General features: G+C 40.4%; 1 protein-coding gene across 2 annotated transcripts in view; it reads left to right on the top strand.

The window, feature by feature from the left end:
- Window positions 1-23,427, top strand: part of CPQ (carboxypeptidase Q) — a 479,409-nt gene that overhangs the window by 285,473 nt on the left and 170,509 nt on the right. The window contains exon 6 of one of the 2 annotated variants that reach the window (XR_003793513.1): window positions 2,827-2,936. The exons of the other annotated variant lie outside the window; for it this stretch is intronic. The gene's annotated coding sequence lies outside the window, so the exon portion shown is untranslated. The remainder of the gene's footprint in view (window positions 1-2,826; window positions 2,937-23,427) is intronic. 2 annotated transcript variants of the gene reach the window in all.

Here is a 23,427-nt window from a genome sequence, read left to right as displayed (position 1 = left end):
TGTGTATCTGAAATAAAAATACGTAAACTGTGGTGCCGGTACCGTGCTGTTAGGCTGTCTAGATGTGGGTAGCGAAGCAGGAGTAAATGAATTAGTGTGCTCGTTTTCTGCTCAACTTAGTTCTTTAATCTTCAGGCGACAGCCTGGAGTTGGTCATTCCAGATGACATGTCTATGTGAGCAAATCTACAGACCCCACCATGTGTATAATCAGAAGTATTATGGATTTTATTTTTTCATAGAGAATGACTAACTTATATTTCACATTTTGGACCAAAGCTTTATTGTCTGTTTGTTTTCTAATTTTATCTATTAAAATTGGAGGATGTTTTGCATCATGTTTAATAATTCGTTTAATAATTTTGCATCCTATTCATGAATAAGATTGGTCTATAATTTACTTTATTGTACTGTCCCTGTCTTTTTTTTTTGGTATCAGTGTAACACCTTGATAAATGAGGTGGCTACATCTGAGGATGCTCTATTCCTTTTAATTGGGTGAAACTCACCTGTAAAACCCATTGAGTCTGGTGGATTAGTTTGCGTGTGTGTGAGAAGGGGAGTACTTTCTGAGTCTTGATTGAATTTCTTAATATTTATTGATATTTCCAGGTTTTCTATTTCTTCTTGAGTCACTTTTGGTGATTTTTTCTTTTTCTAGAAAATTAATCCTTTGATCACCCTAAGTATAATTTTTAAAACTTGTGATACAGTCTTTCCACAAATTAATCTGGAGTGGAGGTTTTATTTCAGTTTCTGATTTTGTTGACATTTTTAGCACTATATTCCATCATATGTTTTGGAATTTGGGTTTGCTGACTTATTTTGAGTAGGATGTTTTAAAATTCAGTTTGTATTATTATTTGTATTGTTTTCTCTCCCTCTGGGTTCAGTTCTCTCTCTCAGAGGTTTTATGATTGCTTTCACCTGGCCTGCAACACTGCCAGTGGAGAACCAGGTTTTATTATGTTGTATCAGCCACCCTTGCTAGCAGTAATAACGAGGATCACATATTCTGTTACAAAGCCAGCACGGGTGGCTTGATTCAGTGCCTGGTTCTGATTCATGTCTTTGTCCGTTTCTCCTCCACAGGCTCAAATGTTTGATAAAGCTTTACCTCTTGGCATCTTTCTTTTGTTTTCAGCCTCCTCTCCCGAGCTCAACCCTCTTGCTTGCTTCCACACAGTTAGCCTGGCTTAGGTGTCCCTATTTCCAGTGAAGCAATTTTAGATTCTGTCTGCCTACAGGGACAGAATGCCAAGCAGTCATGGCTGGCTTCTGTATCTGGAGCCCTGCAGGTCCCCTAGCTTCAGACCCACTCGCTGCCTTGTGATTCTAATCCATTTCTAGTCCACAGAGATATTTATCTGGTTTTTGGAGCCAAATTACAACCGTTTGGTTTTCTCTTTTTGTATTTCATCTCTAATTGCCACATGTTTGGAACAGAGGAGGCTCATGAAGATGTGAATTTGCTATACCATGTTGACCAGAAGTCCCATAGTTAACTTTTAAGCATGACTTTATTTCTAGTCCTAATTTCTTGTCCATAGCTCTGTATGGTTCTGACCTTTGAAGAACACATTAAAGCTTAATCTTTTTTTAATGTGCTCACTGTTTATACTCATCATTGAGAGAAAGGGAGTTAACGTTATCCATTATACGTAGTTGAGAGTAAACTTCTTTAATGAGTTTATGTGACTAAATTGTAAATGTCAAAGTAATTAATTGGAAATTTGTTTTAATTGTGTATTGATCACAAAAACTAGTATCTTTCTCTGTAAGGGACTGAGCTAGCTTGATTCTGAATCACATTTTATTACTAAATAGAAACAAATCAACTGTTGATTTGTTGACTCTCTACCATATTTCAAGCCCTGTGAGAAATACATGTGAAGGATGCAGACTGCCACTAGGAGAGCATAGTGTTTCTTGGCTGAGGGATGGGGATGGAAGGCATCCTCCTTCCCTCTCCCCAGTAGAAGTGCATCAAATCAGGGACGGGAGCCTTTTTATTTTCAGACTGTGCACGCTCTTTCCCTTTCCCAGCCCCCTTCCACCAGGGGAGGGTAGTATTCTTTGCCCCCCAACTGCTTGAGAATACCATCAGAGAGAGCCATTTTTACTAAGAACAGACACCATTTCAACAGGACATTTTGATAACAGTTAAACATGTAATTAAATGCTAAGATGAATGATTAGGAAACTAGATGGATGGAGCCTGCACTTGGTGCCTGGCAATGCATTAAGCCCTTTCCTCATGCTTGCTGTTACATCAATGCTGTGGACAGTCGTTAATGTTCATTTTTAGATACATGGAAATGGGAGATCAAAGAGCCCAAGCAGCTTGCTGAAAGTTCCTGGTGAGTGAGAAAGGTAGACTTCAAATCCCGCCCTTCTACCTCTAGAGCCAATGATCTTAACTACTCTGTTGCAAGACGAGGAACAAAGACAACGTTGAAACATGCTGTACCTCATCGCAGTTTACTGGAGGAAACATATGGAGATTAAAATTCATAAATTGTTCAAGTATGGAGTTGAAAGAGATGAAACAATGCTCCTTTGACAAGCCAGTTTGTTCTTTCTTTGATCTTTAAACAATGCTACCCTTAAATTTGTCTACAACAGCATGAAAAATTGATATCTGCCCTTTGTCATCCACTCCCCATTCTTGGTGATTTTTATACCTTCTCTACAGAGATTATGCTCAAATGTGATGTCAGGATATGCTTTCTGTTCCCAGTGTAAGCTCTCATTTCTACATGAAACATGCCAGACTTTTGATGCTTTTCTCTAAGGCTGTATTCTGGACTCTCTCCCTATGTTCTAGGCCCTCCTGAGGAGAGAGCTGTTGTGCAGCCCATCTTGCCGCTCTGTAAATGCAATTGACAGTGGAATCGTTCATTCCATTAGCCACTGCCGGGACAAAACTCACCTCTGGTACGTGGGGCAGCATCAGTTCAAACACCTGAATTCATTTTCACCCGGTGCTACCTGGTTACCTAGTAACTGCAGAGTTATTTAGAGAGGGCTGCATGTTTGTGACTGCCTGAGCTCTTAACTTTTTTTTTTCCCCTTTGCAACCTATTATTGAAATGAAAATGTAAGTTAGCTATTTCATGGTATATGGATGTTTTCAAATGGAGTAAGTTCATGCTGTTTTAAATTAGGCTCACCAAACAACATTTTTAGAATATTTGTCGTATTTCTAAATACCATGTGCTTGTGATTGATACTCCCTCTGATTCAAACTGGCAGCACTAAACCTGTACCTGCTGCAGTGGGCTGTGTGAAATGCACTTACGCACTCCAGCTTCCCAACTGAGTCTTTCCTGGAGAGAATTGTTTGCAGCGATTGAGGTCATCTTAAAATAATTACGGCGTAATCAATAATGGCAACCATTTACGGTGTTCATTGCTCAGTGCCAGGGACCATGACAGTGATGAACATGTTACTTCATCTCATTTAATTCTCAGAATACACTCTGAAGGTCTGTGTTATTATTCCAACTTTACAGCTAGGGAAACAAGGTTAGAGAGGTTAAAGAACTTACCCATGTCAAGCTGATCAGGATAAATTGTTTAGTAAACTCATTAGACTATGTGTTAAGGCAAAAAGTAGATTAATTTTTAGCACAGTCAAGTAACAGGAGATGCATTAGAGAAAAGCACTCAAAAGTAGGCTAGGCACTGTTTCTTATGAAGCAGGCAGAGGGATATGATGGAAATAACCCTTGGCTCTGGGTCAGAAGCTCTGGGTTTGATTTTCAGACCCTGCTGCTTGGGCAGATCACTTTACTTCCCTGTGTATAAAAACAGAGTGTTGACCATAATCTTGCTCTAGTAGAGTATGAATGTAGGAGCCTGAAAAGAAATCCGGGGTCAAGTAGGTTTCTTAATTTGTGTAATTCTAGGCAATTAATGAGACTAAATTCTGGGAACTATCAGGAAGGTTGTTGTAGTTTCTCTATAATACACAAAAAAAGTTATGGCATCTGTATGTTACAAGTTTGACTGCCACATCTCCAAAATCCAGTGGAATTGGAGAAAGTTCAGAAGGAACTATCAAAATGGTATGAGACTGTTATAATGAGTGTAGCAATCTTTATACCCTGCAAAGAAAAAAAAAATAGCTCATTTAGAAATGTCTACAAAGTCATGGTTTTTATGTATTATGTACTTGAGAAGGTAATCTTAGGGCAGATAAAGGGAAATAACCATGTGGGGTTGGTAGACTTATGGAATTTTCTACCCATGGATGCAAAAAATGAAAATAACTTGGAGAAAATTTAATCGAATGAAGAGATGATGGTCCATCACGGATTATTAAAGGAAGCCATAAGAAGTGGAGCTCACCGCAAACGACGATACTGAGGGTGATCATATTATTATGCCCTCCCACTGTATGCCCCTAGGTTCCAGGGGAAGTCGATGCAGCAAGAAGGCAAATTTTTAAATCATAAGAAGTTCTTTTTAGTATGGCATATTTCCTTAATAATAAATGTTACTAGTAATATAATTTAAAATTTTTGTTTTCGATCCAGTCATAGAAAAAACATGATAATAGAAATTTATAGTACAAAAATATATTAGTATCATAGGACTACATCACTGAATCACGGCCAAGATAAGCCCATTTTTCCTTTTAGAATCATAGAGTCTTGGGGTTTACATTGCCTTTTGGAGACTACCTAGCTCAGTGCCCCACTCCCACTCTCACCTCAGGCCAGGTATCCATTCTTTGCCTGACAGATGTCCCTTCTGCTTCTGCTGGAACACTGCCAGCATTGGCAGCTTACTCCTCTGGGGGATTCTATTCCCTTGTTGGAACACTCAGATCTTATCTTCTGCTGAGCTGAAACCTATCTGCATATGCCCTCCGCTCACCGGCCTGGTTTTACCTTGTGGGCAAGTTTGCTCTCCTTGTAGATGAAGCGTTTAGCCCTTTGAAGCCTTCTCTTCCTCAGGGCGACATATTCAGTTGCTCTTCAAACATAAAATCCCGACAGCTCTTCTCTGACCACAGTCCTTTCTCCAGATCTGCTTAGGTATCTAGGTGGAGAAAAAAGGAGGAAAATGGTTTGATTAACTAGAATAAAGTGTGAGTATTTTACATCACGTAATCAGAATCCGGTATTTTTATCAACAAACCCTAAAGCTTTGTTAACCTTTTTCATAGCTGAGACACACTGTTGGCTCAATATGAATAGGCCCACCTGAATTTTCTGGTTGTCCCCAAATGAATCACAATCAACCCACCACCTCAAAGTGCAGTGTGCACCTTCATATTTATCTTGCTGAATTATAAACTATCATTTCTGCTTCAGGATATTTTTGGATCTGGATGATTTGACCCAACATATTAAAGATTCATCTTATATTCTTTTTTTTTTTTTTTCTTTGCGGTATGCGGGCCTCTCACTGTTGTGGCCTCTCCCGTTGCGGAGCACAGGCTCCAGACGCGCAGGCTCAGCGGCCATGGCTCACGGGCCCAGCCGCTCCGCGGCACGTGGGATCCTCCCGGACCGGGGCACGAACCCGTGTCCCCTGCATCGGCAGGCGGACTCTCAACCACTGCACCACCAGGGAAGCCCTCATCTTATATTCTTATCATCTTAAAATTCCTAAGCGTGTTTTTAAGGTATTGATGGAAATGTTGAACATGATTGTACCAGATTGTACCAGTTAAGCAAGTGCTAACATTAAGAATTTAGTGAGAAATATGTGACTTATATTGATGCTTCTATTTCTCTTTATCTTGCTCTAATTTTATAGCCTATTTAAATATACTGTTTGTGCTAATAAATACAAGTTAAATTAATAAATACTTTTTTTTTAAATTTATTAATTTATTTATTTTTGGCTGCATTGGGTCTTTGTTGCTGCGTGTGGGCTTTCTCTAGTTGCGCGGGCAGGGGCTACTCTTCGTTGCAATGTGAGGGCTTTTCATTGCGGTGGCTTCTCTTGTTGTGGAGCATGGGCTCTAAGCATGCGGGCTTCAGTAGTTGAGGTGCATGGGCTCAGTAGTTGTGGCTCATGGCGAGCTCTAGGGCATGCAGGCTTCAGTAGTTGTGGCACACGGGCTTAGTTGCTCCGCAGCATGTGGGATCTTCCCAGACCAGGGCTCGAACCCATGTCCCCTGCATTGGCAGGCAGATTCTTAACGACTGCGCCACCAGGGAAGTCCAAATACTTGTTTTTATTAGCATTTTTGTTTCTTCAGAAAGAGGACAATTCAGGAGAAAGAGTCCATCTTCCCCCCTCCCTCCCTCCCTTCCTTTCTTCCTCCCTGCCTTTCTTCCTTTCTTTCCCCAAGGTATATGATTAACTCTTCAAACCACATGGCTACAACCAACATTTAACTGATGAGAATATAATCTCATGAGAAGTCAAAATACTTAGGGGACCATAGATAACCTCGTAAGTGTTGACCTTAAGAAATCTAGGCCCACAATGTTATAATAATGCCACAATATCCATTTATGGAGAAAGTGAATGTTCTTTTAACATGATGTTCTTTTTTTTTTAATTAATTGCATTTTGGAGAGAGAAAAGCTAAACTATTCATTATCCTTTTGTGGCCTCTGTTAAGTTCTGAAAATTACCTTGTATTCTCACTATGTTCTTTTTTCGATAGGCGCTCCTCATGAGCCCTCGGACGCTAGGGCCCAGTTTTATTCCTTCCTGTTTAGCAGGTCTGCCTTTACCAAACATTATGCCGTTCAAGGGGCTCCTACTCCTTACCCCTGAAGTTCACTGTAAAGAGGGCAGAGGATAACGTTTCTGTGCTGTGCAAAGTGTGGCCATACTTCAAGTTAGCTTTGGACTTGGAAGAAATCACTTCCCGACAATTCCTTTTGAGTTGTGATGCACGAACGTCATAAGGTTAACCCGCTCTTTAGCTTTTAATGGCTTTTGGTTCTTGTGAAACTAAAAGTGTCACTCCTCTTTTTCACGTAGACGTGTTATTTGCCTGTGAGTACTGGAATTAAGCTGCGATTTGTTATATTTTAAATGGAAAGGGAGAGTTTTTCAGTTTGGGTAAATATCTCTAACATATACTTTTCCCTGGATCTTATAGCATTTATATTAGTTAGAATGCTAGTTAAGATGTCTATTCTGGGTTTTTCCTAGGACATGTAAACTCCAATAAGAAAATAAGATAAAATCAGGATTCATGGGCAAAATAGTATTCTTCTGCACAAGGATGCAAGAATATAAAATGTTCAGTATTTGCAACATCTTCCTCCTAAAACAAAATATACCAATGGAAGTTTGGCTTCTCCCTAGAGTCTTAACACAGAGATTATTAACTGCAATGACCTCGCTGATAGAATGTGAGGTCAAGTATGATGAGAGGACTAAAGACCAGGAAGTACTACGCTTGGACAGCAAGGCTGTGGCTCATGCAGACATGGAGCCTTTCAAAGTAAGCTTGGCTCCTTGACACTCTGTCCTGAAGCTAAAAACTAGATCGTTGAAAAGTCCTCTACTGGGAATTCCCTGGCAGTCCAGTGGTTAGGACTCTGTGCTTCTACTGCAGGGGACACAGGTTTGATCCCTGATTGGAGAGTTAATATCCCACAAGCTTCATGGCGAGGCCAAAAAAAAAAAAAAAAAAGAAAGAAAAGAAAAGTCCTCTCTTCAGGGTATCTGTAACATTATTTGACTGTCTTTTGTTTAAGCTATAATTTATGCGTCAAAATTAAAGTTGTCTTCAAGTGCTGACATCATAGGAAGCCATGCAGCTACCCCAGAGTTCACTGCTAAGTCTTGGGACACGGGATGGTTAATTCTGATTCCTCCTTACCACTGTGGTCCAGGGACATGTTAGGCAGGAGCCAATGAATAACTTGAATGTTTGAGGTAGAAATATTTCAGGTAACTTTTCTTTAAATTACACAGGCTCTAATGGCTGGGTAGTACTTCCAAAGCCTCCTTCCCACTTCTGAGCTTACCTCGTCTTAGCAACATCCATGATGACATCAAGCCCCATGCACATCAGAACATGGGGACACATTTTCTCTCAACTTTGTCATGTGAACCTGAGCAACATGACACAAGCCTGGGTTCACATCTTGACCTGGGTTTACCTTCTCTTTTCTTCCTCTGCCTTTCTGAAAGCTTCTTTGCCATACACTTCCCTTCTAATCTGTTCATTACTTCACCTTCTCTTTTGTGCTAGTCACCATTTTGCTTCCCTCTCTTCCTCTGTCCTTTCCTCTCCCCCTCTCCTTCCTTCTTTAATTCATTTCTTCTTTCCTCCCTCCCTTCCTTCTGTCCTTCCTTCTTCCTTCCCTAATCATCACAATTAAAGTAACTAAAAATCCCCCATCCTCAGACTAAATTTCTTTCTATTAAGGAAAAGCTAGACAGAAGTAAATCGATATACTAATCCATGCTAATTCGGCTTTCTCTTTATGGGAACTGGTGGTAGAGAAGGAATTATTGTATAGCCTCCCAGGGACTGTGCTTTTCAGAATGACAACACTCATTTGAATAGGTAAATCCTGGCCTGTTGTTTAGTTTTTTCTCATGGCTCAGAGCTGGAGCCTGCAGAGTATTTTATAGACTGAGGCTTTCAGCTGATCTTGCAGACTGACTTCTGTAGAGAATGTTCAGATGATCAGAGAAGGTTCAATAATTGAGAAAGTTTCCACGATCAATAGACAACCAAGCCTCAAAAACAGTAATCTAAGCTGCATAGGCTTCTGGGATTTTAGAAACCATTAGGGGACAAGAAGAATCTTTTAGCTTATAAATCTAAATGGCCCAGAAAAAAAGGTTAAAAAAGTTCCTTTAAGTAGGAAGCATCTTAGCCTCCATTTTCTATAATGAAAGAGTGATGCTACCTCTATGAGCTTGTCTAAGTTGAACCATGAAAGAGTCTGTAGAATATCAGAGTGCCACATGCCTCTGTTTTTTCTTTTTTTTTTTTTTTTTCGGTACGTGGGCCTCTCACTGTTGTGGCCTCTCCCGTTGCGGAGCACAGGCTCCGGACGCGCAGGCTCAGCGGCCATGGCTCACGGGCCCAGCCACTTCGCGGCATGTGGGATCTTCCCAAACCGGGGCACGAACCCATATCCCCTGCATCGGCAGGCGGACTCTCAACCACTGCACCACCAGGGAAGCCCCTGTTCTTTTGTTTTAATCCTATACACCACGCCTAACAGAATCCTGGAATATAGTGGTGAGTGAATGGTTGTAAGAAAAACGAAGTTCCAGCTGGGCACTGTACCATAGTTGGATTCAACCATGGGAAAGATGGTCATTATTGAGATAGAAGTTGCCTAAACTGTCTCCCTCTCCTCCCCTGACAAAGTTCAAATACAATGTTGTAAGTCAACTTTTCTACTCCTCTCATCCTCTTAAGTGAGACAACTTATCCTGTGGTTGCTTAGACTGAAGGAAAAGGCATGCAGGAGCATAGTTCTTTCACTTAAAAGAATGTCATCTCCAGTTGCAACCAGTCATGACTTCTGGATAAAACCCGGTTGCCTCAGTTTAATCAGAATGATTTCCTTCCACAGATACTCTTTGTTGTGCCCCATCCACAAATCAATGTTTAATCAATTTCAGCCATTTCTTCCAAATACACCGCAACCACATTTGCTAAATCTACCAGAGGCTTGGTTTTTGTGAGTCACAGATAAATTAGGCCCTTCTTGTTTTTTTCTCTGATATCAGTGCAGTAATGTGCTCAGAGAATTCAACCAGGATTAGGCATGATCTTCCCTTTATGAAGCCAATCTGAGTGCCCTGCACAGTAGGGGGGCCCTCTAGGAGTGGAAACAGCCCCTTTCAGGAGCAGCTTTGTGATGCGTGAGCATTTGGACAGATGGCCCATTTTCTTGTGAAAGAAGCATGTATCTCACAAGCTATCAACACCCAACAGCTTCAGTAAATAAGGTTTGATAATAAGAAACCAATTCAAGAGGAGCTCAGATGTTTGCTGTGCTGTCTCTGAACACCCTGTGTGTCAGGAGCCCAGCTGCATTCTGTAGACCACCTAGTCTGGTCGTGGTGAGGATGGTATTTGTTCAAACATGTCCCCTTTTGTCTATTCTAGGCAAGAGCATGATACATTCGGCAACTGCCCTCTGAAAGCCAAGGCTTTGTCTCTGACAGGAATCGTGAACCAGGTTTCTTAAGAAGTGCCTGTCCCCCTGTGTTTAGATTCTAAACTGTGGGAAGATCCAGGAGATGCTCAGGGAAAAAAGTCTGTTGAGGTTATGGAGACTTTTCAAAGGACAATTTCCCCCTTTAAAGTGGTTTGAATAAAAGAAGAATTCTTGAAAACTGTTATAGAATATTGGACTAGATGGAACCTTGAAAGATTTTTATTTACTCCTCTGTTAGCTTTCCTTCTAAGACCTAAGAATGTGTTCTATTTTAGAAATCCTCCAAGGAATGGAATTTTCCATAACCTTTCCCCTGTTAGCCATTTTTGTAACTCCTACAAAAGCCTTCCATCAGAAAATTCTTGATCGTTTATATGACCCCTAATGCTCACTGCTGCAGCCCAAACCTGGTTTTCCTATGCCTTATATTCTGCTGCTCATATCTGCCACAGAGGGGACCCGCCACAGCTGAAGTCCATTATGAGATCACTTCTTGACTTCTTCTCTAGGCTAAATAATGAGAGATTTTCCCTCCTCTTTTTGTAGGTCATATTTTTCAACTATTTAATGAATTTTATTGTTGAAAATTTGATTGGGGATTTCCTGTGTCTGAAAATGCATTAGGTCTTGAACTCTGTAGCCCTAATACTCCTCCCTGATAGCTCTTTTTTTTTTTAAAACATCTTTATTGGAGTATAATTGCTTTACAGTAGTGTGTTAGTTTCTGCTTTATGAAAAAGTGAATCAGCTATACATATACATATATCCCCATATCTCCTCCCTCTCGCGTCTCCCTCCCACCCTCCCTATCCCTTCCCTCTCAGAACTGCTCTTGCTGCATCCCATAGGTTGTGGGTCATCATGTTTTCATTGTCATTTGTTTCTAGGTATTTTTTGATTTCCTCTTTGATTTCTTCACTGATCTCTTGTTTATTTAGTAGTGTATTGTTTACCTTCCATGTATTTGTATTTTTTACAGATTTTTTTCCTGTAATTGATATCTAGTCTCATAGCATTGTGGTCAGAAAAGATACTTGATATGATTTCAAATTTCTTAAATTTACCAAGGCTTGATTTGTGACCCAAGATATGATCTATCCTGGAGAATGTTCCATGAGCACTTGAGAAGAAAGTGTATTCTGTTGATTTTGGATGGAATGTCCTATAAATATCAATGAAGTCCATCTTGTTTAATGTGTCATTTAAAGCTTGTGTTTCCTAATTTATTTTCATTTTGGAAGCTCTGTCCATTGGTTAAAGTGGGGTGTTAAAGTCCCCTAGTATGAATGTGTTAGTGTCGATTTCCCCTTTTATGGCTGTTAGCATTTGCCTTATGTATTGAGGTGCTCCTATGTTGGGTGCATAAATATTTACAGTTGTTATATCTTCTTGGGTTGATCCCTTGATCATTATGTCATGTCCTTCTTTGTCTCTTGTAATAGTGTTTATTTTAAGCTCTATTTTGTCTGCTATGAGAATTGCTACTCCAGCTTTCTTTTGATTTCCATTTGCATGGAATATCTTTTTCCATCCCCTCACTTTCAGTCTGTACTTGTCCCTAGGTCCGAAGTGAGTCTCTTGTAGATAGCATATATACGGGTCTGTTTTTCTGTATCCATTCAGCCAGTCTATGTCTTTTGGTTGGGGCATTTAATCCATTTACATTTAAGGTAATACCGATATGTATGTTCCTATTACCATTTTCTTAATTGTTTTGGGTTTGGTTTTGTAGCTCTTTTCCTTGTCTTGTGTTTGCTGGCTAGAGAAGTTCCTTTAGCATTTGTTGTAAAGGTGGTGTGGTGGTGCTGAATTCTCTTAGCTTTTGCTTGTCTGTAAAGGTTTTAATTTCTCCATCGAATCTGGGTGAGATCCTTGCTGGGTAGAGTCATCTTGGTTGTAGGTTTTCCCCTTTCATCACTTTAAATATGTCCTGCTACTCCCTTCTGGCTTGCAGAGTTTCTGTTGAAAGATCAGCTGTTAACCTTATGGGGATTCCCTTGTATGTTATTTGTTGTTTTTCCCTTGCTGCTTTTAATATTTTTTCTTTGTATTTAATTTTTGATAGTTTGATTAACCTGTGTCTTGGCATGTTTCTCCTTGGTTTTATCCTGTATGGGACTCTCTGCCCATCCTGGACTTGATTAACTATTTCCTTTCCCACTTAAGGAAGTTTTCAACTGTAATCTTTTCAAATATTTTCTCAGTCCCTTTCTTTTTCTCTTCTTCTTCTGGGACCCCTATAATTCGAATGTTGGTGTGTTTAATGTTGTCCCAGAGGTCTCTGAGACTGTCCTCAATTCTTTTCATTCTTTTTTCTTTATTCTCCTCTGCAGTAGTTATTTCCACTGCTTTATCTTCCAGGTCACTCATCCATTTTTCTGCCTCAGTTTTCTATTATTGATTCCTTCTAGAGAATTTTTCATTTCATTTATTGTGTTGTTCATCATTGTTTGTTTGCTCTTTAGTTCTTCTAGGTCCTTGTTAAACGTTTCTTTTATTTTCTCCATTCTATTTCCCAGGTTTGGATCATCTTTACTATCATTACTCTGAATTCTTTTTCAGGTAGACTGCCTATTTCCTCTTCAGTTGTTTGGTCTGGTGGGTTTTTACCTTGCTCCTTCATCTGCTGCGTGTTTCTCTGTCTTCTCATTTTGCTTAACTTACTGTGTTTTGGGGTCTCATTTTTGCAGGTTGCAGGTTCATAGTTCCCGTTGTTTTTGGTGTCTACCCCCAGTGGGTGACGTTGGTTCAGTGGGTTGTGTAGGCTTCCTGGTGGAGGGGACTGGTGCCTGTGTTCTGGAGGATGAGGCTGGATCTTGTCTTTCTGATGTCCAGTGGTGTGTTTTGGGGTGTCTGTGACCTTATTATGATTTTGGCAGCCTCTTTGCTAATGAGTGGGGTTGTGTTCCTGTCTTGCTAATTGTTTGGCATAGGGTGTCCAGCCCTGTAGCTGCTGGTTGTTGCGTGGAGCTGGGTCTTAGCGTAGAGATGGAGATCTCTGGGAGAGCTTTTGCCATTTGATATTACGTGTAACTGGGAGGTCTCTGGTTTACCAGTATTCTGAACTCGGCTCTCATACCTCAGAGGCACAGGCCTGACACCCCACCGGAGCATCAAGAGTCTGTCAGCCACACGGCTCAGAATAAAAGGGAGAGAAAAAGAAAAAGAAAGAAAGAAAAGAAGGAAGAGAAAGAAAGAAAGAAAGAAAGGAAGAAAGAAAGAAAGGAAGGAAGGAAGGATGAAGGAAGGAAGGAAGGAAAGAAAGAGAGAGAAAAGAAAGAAAGAAAGAAAAGAAAGTTTTTGAAATAAAAAATATTTTAAAAAAATAACATAATTAAAAAGTAAAAAAAAAAAGAAGAGAGCAACCAAACCAAAAATCAAATCCACCGATGATAGCAAGCAGTAGAAACTATACTAAAAAAAACAAACAAACAAAACGGACAGACAGAACCCTAGGACAATTGGTAAAAGCAAAGCTGTACAGACAAAATCACAGAAATAAGCATACACATACACACTCACAAAAAGAGAAAAAGGAAAAAAATGTATATATATTGTTGCTCCCGAAGTCCACCTCCTCAATTTTGGGATGATTCGTTGTCTAATCAGGTATTCCACAGATGCAGGTACATCAAGTTGATTGTGGAGATTTAATCCACTGCTCCCGAGGCTGCTGGGAGAGATTTCCCTTTCTCTTCTTTGTTTGCACAGCTCCTGGGGTTCAGCTTTGGATTTGTCCCCGCCTCTGCATGTAGGTCGCCTGAGGGCATCTGTTCTTCACGCAGACAGGACCGGGTTAAAGGAGAAGCTGATTAGCAGGCTCTGGCTCACTCAGGCCAAGGGGAGGGAGGGCTATAGAAGGCAGGATGAGCCTGCGGCAACAGAGGCCGGCATGACGTTGCACCAGCCTGAGGCACGCTGTGTGTTCTCCCGGGGAAGTTGTCTCTGGATCACGGGACCCTGGCAGTGGCGGGCTGCACAGGCTCCTGGGAAGGGAGGTGTGGATAGTGACCTGTGCTTGCACACAGGCTTCTTGGTGGCGGCAGTAGCAGCCTTAGCATCTCATGCCCATCTCTGGGGTCCACGCTGATAGCCGCGCATCGCACCCATCTCTGGAGCTCATTTAGGCGGTGCTCTGAATTCCCTCTCCTCGTGCACCCTGATACAATGGTCTTTTGCCTCTTCGGCAGGTCCAGACTTTTTCTCGGACTCCCTCCCGACTAGCTGTGGTGCACTAGCCCCCTTCAGGCTGTGTTCATGCAGCCAACCCCAGTCCTCTCCCTGGGATCTGACCTCGGAAGCCCGAGCCTCAGCTCCCAGACCCGCCCGTCCCGGCAGGTGAGCAGACAAGCCTCTCGGGCTGGTGAGTGCTATTCGGCTGCAATCCTCTGTGCGGGAATGTCTCCGCTTTGCCCTCCGCACCCCTGCTCCTGCGCTCTTCTCCGCGGCTCTGAAGCTTCCCCCTCCGCCACCCACAGTCTCCGCCCGTGAAGGGGCTTCCGAGTGTGTGGAAACTTTTCCTCCTTCACAGCTCCCTCCCAGTGGTACTGGTCCCATCCTTATTCTTTGGTCCGTGTTTTTTCTTTTTTCTTTTGCCCTACCCACGTACGTGGGGAGTTTCTTGCCTTTTGGGAGGTCTGAGGTCTTCTGCCAGCGTTCAGTAGGTGTTCTGTAGGAGTTCTTCTACATGTAAATGTATTTCTGATGTATTTTGGGGGAGCAAGGCGATCTCCACGTTTCTCTCCTCCACCATCTTGAAGGTCTTTCCTGCTAGCTCTTAAAATAAACCAGATAAAATGAGACGAAAAGAATGAAGCAGCTGCAAACAAAACAAAACATCACAAAAGCAAAAAATAAAACCACCAGGTAGTTCTCTTTCTGGTTTATGATTGAGCAAGACATTTATAAGATGAAGCATGCTTCAGAGGAAGTGACCATCTCGTTTATTGAAGATTGACCAACAAGAACTTGGTCAGGTTTAGATAAATCCGTATACAACTCGCAATTTAATATGCGAACTGTGAAAAGCTGGGCATGCTGAGAATGTAAGGATGAGCCGATACTAGCCCGTTATTAGTACAATTGGCCCTCTGAGTCTGTGGGTTTCGCCTTCACAGAATCAACCAATTGCAGATTGAAAACATTTGGAAAAAAATTCCAGAAAGTTCCAAAAATCCACACTTGAATTTATTGCAAGCCAGCAACTATTTACATAGCATTTACATTGTCCTAGGCATTATAAATAATCTAGAGATGATTTAAAATATATGAGAGTTTGTGCATAAGTTAAACACATATTCTACACCGTTTTATGTAAGGGACTTGAACATCCATGGATTTTGGTATTTGCTGGGGGGCCCTGTAATCAAACACTCTGAATATCTTGAGGGAGGGATGACTGTGTTACCTGCTACATATCTATAACTTCTAGTCAACATGGGCCTTTGGGGACCATTGAGCTGTTATATTGCAATAGCTTTCAATATGCTGCTAGGTACAACTATTTTGGATTTTACAATTATATTTTCTCTCTAGTTGGTTTTTAGGAAGGGATACAACCTTTTTCATGTTTTAGTAACAAAATTATGATTTTAAGTAAATGTAGACATTTTCCATATTTTTCTTTGCTTTGCAACAGTTGAAATAGTATGAGATAAATCTGACCTTTAATGTTTGTTTGAACTCACTTAAAAAACTATCTTTGATAACTCTTGCTATTGTTTAGTATGGCATTCATTCAAAAGACTTTAGCATGTATGTACAATCTAAAGAAGAAGAATGAAAAGTTTACATGTGTTCTCACTCAGTTTCAGAGATAGAACGCTACCAGTGCCTTAGAAGCCCGCTGTGTGCCGCTCTACGATGATTTCCCCCTCTCTGCCCTAACCCCGTCTGATATAAATGATATCCTAATTTTGGTTTACCATTACTTTGCTTTTTCTTCATGATTTTATCATCTCTGTATGCATTGCTAAAGATTATATTACTTAGCTCACTGAATTTTGAAATTTGTACTATGGAATCATACTCTTCTATTTCTTTTGTGATTTGTTCTTGCTTTTTCTTTCATATTTCTGTTTTTATATTCATTTATACATATTTATATATGTAACTATAGGTAATTTTAACTACTTTATCATATTCCATTGTATGACTGTACCATAGTTTACCCTTGTTACTGCTGGTAGACATTTGGGTTGGTTGTAGTTTGAGGCCTTATGCTTGTTTCTATATGACCATTTTGGTACATGTCTCCAAGAGCCCAATTGCCAGAATTCTTCTAAATTGCACCTAAAGTGAAATTGTTGGGCTGTGAGATGTAGTCATCCTAAAAGGATATGCCCAATTGTTTTCCTAAATGATTTTAACAATTTTCTGCTCCTGCCAGCAGTGGATGAGAATTCCTATTGCTCAGCATCCTTGCCACAACTTCATATTGTCAGGTTTAAAACTTTTTACCAATTAGATAAGCGCAAAGTGAAATCGAGGATTTAATTTACGTTTCCCTGATCAATAATGAGTTTGGTCATTTCACATGCTTGATGGCTGTTCATAAGTTCTTTTCTGTGAAATGCCTTTTACATGAATTCTGAGAAAAGTCTTTTTCTGATTGTTTAAATACCTGGGCTATATCTGGGTCTGGTTCTATTGAGTACTCTATTTCCTGATAAAAATTCTTTTTATTTCTTGCTTATTTTATAACTCACAATTTTTTATTGGGAGCTGGATATCATCTATAAGAGAACAGTAGAGCCTGAGGTGAGCAGTGTACATGCTCAAAAATGAGAACACCTCTTCTGTCAAGCCCTTAGTGTGAGGGTGGTACAGTCCATCTGTTTAGAGTTGAGCTAGGTTTGGATTGTATCATTTCTATTCTTGCTTTTGGTGCTTACATACTTCAGGCTGCTGCTGCTAGTCTGTTTTTAGTGTAGGGGTTGGGTTCTCAGAGCAGTTTTCCCAGTGCCTTGCTTCACCCTCAGCTTTCAGCAGTCTCTGTATGCCTGCACCACAGAAGGGGTCTCTATATACCCTTGCCCTTCCCTTGGCTATGAACTGTTACTGCTCTGCTTGTTACTCACTGGAGGCTCCTGGCAGGGACAGGATGGTTTCTTGGTGCTTCTGCCCCTCAGTCTTAGCCAGGCTTTATGTGCCTGAGCTCAAGAGCGGGGCTTTCTCATTTGTTTATTTTTCGTTTTTATTTTCATTACTCTAGGAGGTGGATCAAAAAAGATGTTACTGTGATTTATGTCAGAGAATGTTCTGCCTATGTTTTCCTCTAAGAGTTTTATAGTGTCCAGCCTTACATTTAGGTCTTTGATCCATTTTTAGTTTATTTTTGTGTATGGTGTTAGAGATTGTTCTAGTTTAATTTTTCTACATGTAGCTGTCCAGTTTTCCCAGCACCACTTATTGAAGAGACTGTCTTTTCTCCATTGTATATTCTCGCCTCCTTTGTCATAGATTAGTTGACCATAGGTGCGTGAGTTTATTTCTGGGCTTTCTATCCTGTTCCATGATCTATATTTCTGTTTTTATGCCAGTACCATACTGTCTTGATTACGGTACTTTGTAGTATAGTCTGAAGTCAGGGAGGCTGATTCCTCCAGCTCCGTTTTTCTTTCTCAGGATTGCTTTGACTATTCTTTAATGAAAATAAAAACAAAAATAAACAAATGGGACCTAATTAAACTTAAAAGCTTCTGCACAGCAAAGGAAACCATAAACAAAATGAAAAGACAGCCCACAGAATTGGAGAAAATATTTGCAAATGAAGCGACCGACAAGGGATTAATCTCCAAAATATACAAACAGCTCATGCAGCTCTATGTCAAAAATCAAACAACCGAATGAAAAAATGGGCAGAAGATCTAAATAGAAATGTCTCCAAAGAAGACATGGCCAAAAAGCACGTAAAAAGATGCTCAACATCACTAATTATCAGAGAAATTAAAATCAAAACTACAATGAGGTGTTACCTCACAAGGTCAGAACGATCATCATCAAAAAGTCTATAAACAATAAATGCTGGAGAGAGTGTGGAGAACAGGGACCCCTCCTGCACTGCTGGTGGGAATGTAAATTGTTACAACCACTATGGAGAACAGTATGGAGGTTCCTTAAAAAACTAAAAATAGAACTACCATACGACCCAGCACTCCCAATCCTGGGCATATATCTGGAGAAAACCATAATATGAAAGAATACATGCACCCCGATGTTCATCGCAGCGCTGTTTACGATAGCCAAGACATGGAAGCAACCTAAATGTCCGTTGACAAAGGAATGGATAAAGAAGATATGGCACATATATACAATGGGATATTACTCAGCCATAAAAAAAATGAATTAATACCATTTGCAGCAATATGGATGGACCTAGAGATTGTCATACTAAATGAAGTAAGTCAGACAGAGAAAGACAAAAATCATATGATACCGCTTATATGTGGAATCTAAAAAAATGGTACCAATGATCTTATTTACAAAACAGAAATAGAGTCACAGATGTAGAAAACAAACTTATGGTTACCAGGAGGTGGGGGAGGGAGGGTAAACTGGGAGATTGGGATTGACATATACACACTACTGTATATAAAATAGATAACTAGTAAGGACCTACTGTATAGCACAGGGAACTCTACTCAGTACTCTGTAATGGCCTATATGGGAAAAGAATCCAGAAAAGAGTGGATATATGTATATGTATAGCTGATTCACTTTGCTGTACAGTAGAAACTAACACAACATTGTAAATCAACTAGACTCCTATAAAATTTTTTTTTTAATTAAAAATAAAAGAGTGGGGCTTTCTCAGCATTTCTGCTCCTCCCCCTGTGAAAGCCAAACTCTGCCATGAGTCATGGGGATGCGTACCTCGTCCCTTACCCAGGGGCAGCAGAACTCTTTACATCAGTGCAGAATTCTGGGCGTGGGCAAGTTTCCTGCCCTCCTGGAGACAGGTGTCAGTGCAGGGTGGGAGTGCAGTTTCTACCCTTTTTCCTGTAGCCGCCAGCCTTTGCCTAGTACTGCCCTGCAGGGCAGTTTTCTGCCTCTCCCCCAGGGGGAGATGGCCTCGGCTTCGTATGAGAGAAGCGTCCTGGAAGTAGGTGTATTTGCTGCCTGCTCCCGACAGCACCCAGTCATATGTATCCCTGCACCACGAGGTGGGCTCTCTTAGGGCTTCTGCCCTGCTCTTTATTTCCTGTGAGCCCATGATGGAAGTTTGTGGAAAAGATCTAGAAAATAGGTACCTAGAGCCCTTATGTGGGAGGTTCCCAGGGATTCTAAACTCTCATCTTAACACACACTCAACCCTTTAAGAATTTGTTAACATTTCAGTTGTCTTCACTCTTGCTTTTATGACTGAGGCCTCTCCCTCCTGTTGCTGCTAAAGGCAGCCAGTTCATGTGTCCCACCTCTCCTTTGATGAGCACGTTATCCTCTGCAATTCAGTTCCTCTGGTTGAATTACAATCTCAGATCTCTGATGGGCCTAAAAAAGTTATGATTTTCTAGATTATCCAGATTTCTCTTATTGTTAGGGTAGGGACAGAATTCTCCTGTGGCTGTCTATACCTTAGGAGGAAGCTGACTGATTTTTCCTCTCCCTGCCACTACCCTCTCTATTCCCTTCCTCTGCCTTGTTTTTCTTCATAATACTTAAAACTACCATTACATTATATTTATTTATTGCCTGTCTCCCTCACCAGAATATAAATTCCATTAAGGCAGAATATTTGCTTGTTTTGTCCATTTCTGTATCTCTGGCACATAAGAGAAACTCAGTAGAAGCTGTTGAATAAATGCATGCATAAATGCCCAAGAGCATGACATTTTCTCCAGGATCTTGTATTAGCTTGTTTTCATAAGAATGTACTTCTTCTGATGCTGTTCTCTTTCCCTTGTTCTGTGATATTTTTCATATGTCCCATTCGATTGTGTTCTTATTTATCTTTTAATCAAGCAAATCTGTTTGCCTTCAGTATCTCCATATGCCCCAATAACAACGAAGCGGGGGCTTGTCCTCGGGCTGCTCTCTGTCTACCTTTGATTTAGTGTATCTTTGCTCTCAGACCCACAGCTGGCCTGCAGGTGTTTCTGTGCTGCTGCCAGTCTGATTCTTCATCCTCGCAGGCTGTCATCCAGTGCATCTCTGCCCTACTGCAGAAGTTCCCCCCACCCCCAAGACCTAAGCCTTTGGTGGTCAGGGCTAATGTGTGCCTCACAAATAGCAAACTCTGTATTTCAGAGCATTGGTGTTCCCTTTCTGCCTTCCTATTTGTTTTGTTGTGGCTGCTCCTGGCTCTTGCTGTTGTTTGAATAATTTTTAGTCTTTACTGCATTTGGAAGAGATGGTGGTGAGATGGAAGCTGGAGGGCAGGGGATTGGTCAGTGCTCTGCCTGCCTCGGGGAGCAGCGCATAAGGAGGGTAGATGAGGGGGCACCCCACTTCTCTGTTGGTTCTAGGCCGTGTTATTGCTCTAAGGGCTGCACATCTGGCAGCAGAACCGGTGCATTCCCTTATCTTTTATAACGTGATCCTTTTTCATAAATCTGGAGTTTACTGTGTCTCTGAGTTGTCTGTTTTTCTTTTGTTTGCTTAGATCAGATCCAAATATGTTACAAGTAATGTTCATCTCTGCCTGACCCTTTGTTATGTTTTTCTGGGTTATCCTTTGTGAGGCTGCATTAAAGCATGCTAGCCAGACACCCTGTTGAATGAGACCTCCTGCACTACAATTTTCGAGGTGTAGGTTGAAGCTTTTATGATTAGGAAAATTCAAGTTCGTTAAATATGCTACTGAATTAGAAGTAGCTTCTTGTCATCACCTAGTCTTTAAATCAGTTTATATTAAAATTACTACTATCCCATGGCAACCCCCAATATATTCTGGTTTTGTAAAAAAAAAAAAAAAAGTAAAACAAACTCTCTTCCATATCACTATGCCAAAGACCTCATCCTATGGGATATCATTTAGTTTCCTATCATCAAACCATTTCCATCTTTTCACTGTTAGTTTAAGGAATAATTCTGGATTAGAGAACAGAGATATTTCAGAAAACATAAAGAAATATAATTGTAAGACAACCTCAGTTATTCTGAAGGAAGCCTGAAGGTTAAAACAATAGCTGCCTTGATTTAATTACTCATGTGTTATCTGAGAAAAAGTTGATTAAAACAGATTTTGACACTTTTTATCCATTGGAACTTTAACTTCATTGGGAAAACGGTCCTGAGGGTGGTGAGAATGTTGACTAATTGGCTTGTTCATCCCACATGGGATTACACCACTTTTTGAATCGGAATTTCCTGCTATTGCAACACATTTTTTTCTTTTGTTTTTTTTTTCCTTAGAAACAATCCATTTGGGTTCATTACATGGCCATTTGTTAGTCTGGGGCATTGTACTTGTTTATGACTACAATGAAGTCGTAGTAAGCTGGGTCTGCCTGTATATACAGAGTCAGTGGGAGATCCTGCAGCTGCTCAGGGAACGAGGCAGTGCAAGGGGTCACCCTGATATTTTAAACCCAAAATCCTACTTTCCCGAAGTCCTGGGGCATTTTCCTCTTAATCATCAAGAAGATTTGTTCAACTTCGGTTTATTTACTTACTGTATGCTGTATGTAGAATCAATCTGTTGAGCTTGGTTTTTTTAAGCTTTTTTATGGAAGTGTAATATTCTCAGAGAACATGCACAAATCCTAATTGTATAACAAGATGAACTTTTACCAACTGAGTGCACCTGTGTAACCAGTACCCAGAAAAAAGAACGTGACCAGCACCTGGTCAGGAAACAGAACATGACCAGCACCCAGCAGCTCGAATCGTGTCCTCGTCCTGTCACTACCCCTCCTTACCACGGGTAACCACTCTCCTGTTTTGCTTGTTTTTCTATCTTACATAAATGGGATTATACACGATGTATTATTTCTTTCATTTTTCATTATGTTTATGAGATTCGTGTATTTATTGTGTATTGATTGTATCTGTTCATTCACACTGCCGCGCAGCGCTCCATTGGTCAATACAACACACTATTCATTCTGCTGTTGACAGGCATTTGAGTAGTTTCCTTTGCGGAGGAGATGGGCGTTATTATGAATACTCTCTGAACATTCTAGTACATCCCTTCTGGTGAAAGCATTCATATGCATCCCTTCCTGTTGGAGGGTAGCTGGGAGTGGAATTGCTGGGTCCTAGGGTGTGTGTATGTTCAGATTTAGTAGATAAGCCAGTCTTCCAGAGTGGTTGTAAGTATTTATACTCACACTTGATGTATGAGAGTTCCAGTTGCTCCACCTCCTCACCAATACTTTCTGTCTTTTTCATTTTAGCTATTCCAGTGGATATGTAGTGAATGTGGTTTAATTTATATTTCCTTGATGATAATGAACCTGAGCAACTTTTAATATGATTATTGGTAATTTGTATTGATATATCCTTTTTTTGTGAATTGTCTGTTCAAGTTTTTTGCCCATTTTTCTATCATTTGACTCTCTTTTTGTTACTGTTTCATGGAAGTTCTTTATATAATCTGGATATGGGACCTCTGTTGAAATATGTGTGGTAAATATTTTCTCCTCTGTGGATTGCCTTTTCATTCCTGTAATGGAGTCTTTTGATGAACAAATATTCCTAATATTTTTAAAGTCCAGTTTATTATTTTTTCTTTTATGGTTTGCACTTTTTTGTCCAGTTTAAGAAATCTTTGCCTACTCTAAGTTGACAAAGCTGTTCTATGCTTTCCTCTAATATCTTTATTTAAATTTGTAATTCATCTGACTTGACATTCATATACTACATGATCTAGAGATCAAGATACATACTTGCCATGTGGATATCCTATTAACCTAGCGTCATTTTACTTGGTTTTTAACTTGTTTAAAATATGTCCGTACATGGGGAGGGGAAAAGGGTAAGCTGAGACGAAGTGAGAGAGTGGCATTGATATAGATACACTACCAAATGTCAACTAGTTGGCTAGTGGGAAGCAGCCGCATAGCACAGGGAGACCAGCTCGGTGCTTTGTGACCACCTAGACGGGTGGGATAGGGAGGGTGGGAGGGAGACACAGGAGGGAGGAGATATGGGGATATATGTATACGTATGGCTGATTCACTTTGTTATACAGCAGAAACTAACACAACAATGTAAAGCAATTATACTCCAATAAAGATGTTAAAAAAATAAAAATTAAAACAAAACAAAACAAAAAATAAATAAATAAAATAAAATATGTCCATAAAATTTAGTTTCACTGAAATATTTTTTATATTTTCCTGGAGAGAATTACTAATGATTCTTGA

This window comes from Monodon monoceros, unplaced genomic scaffold (genome assembly GCF_005190385.1).
Source record: "Monodon monoceros isolate NGI ecotype Baffin Bay Population unplaced genomic scaffold, NGI_Narwhal_1 Super_Scaffold_14, whole genome shotgun sequence".
Taxonomy (NCBI): domain Eukaryota; kingdom Metazoa; phylum Chordata; class Mammalia; order Artiodactyla; family Monodontidae; genus Monodon; species Monodon monoceros.
The sequence above is the reverse complement of the archived record's forward strand: the minus strand, read 5'-3'. Positions and strand labels throughout refer to the sequence as shown.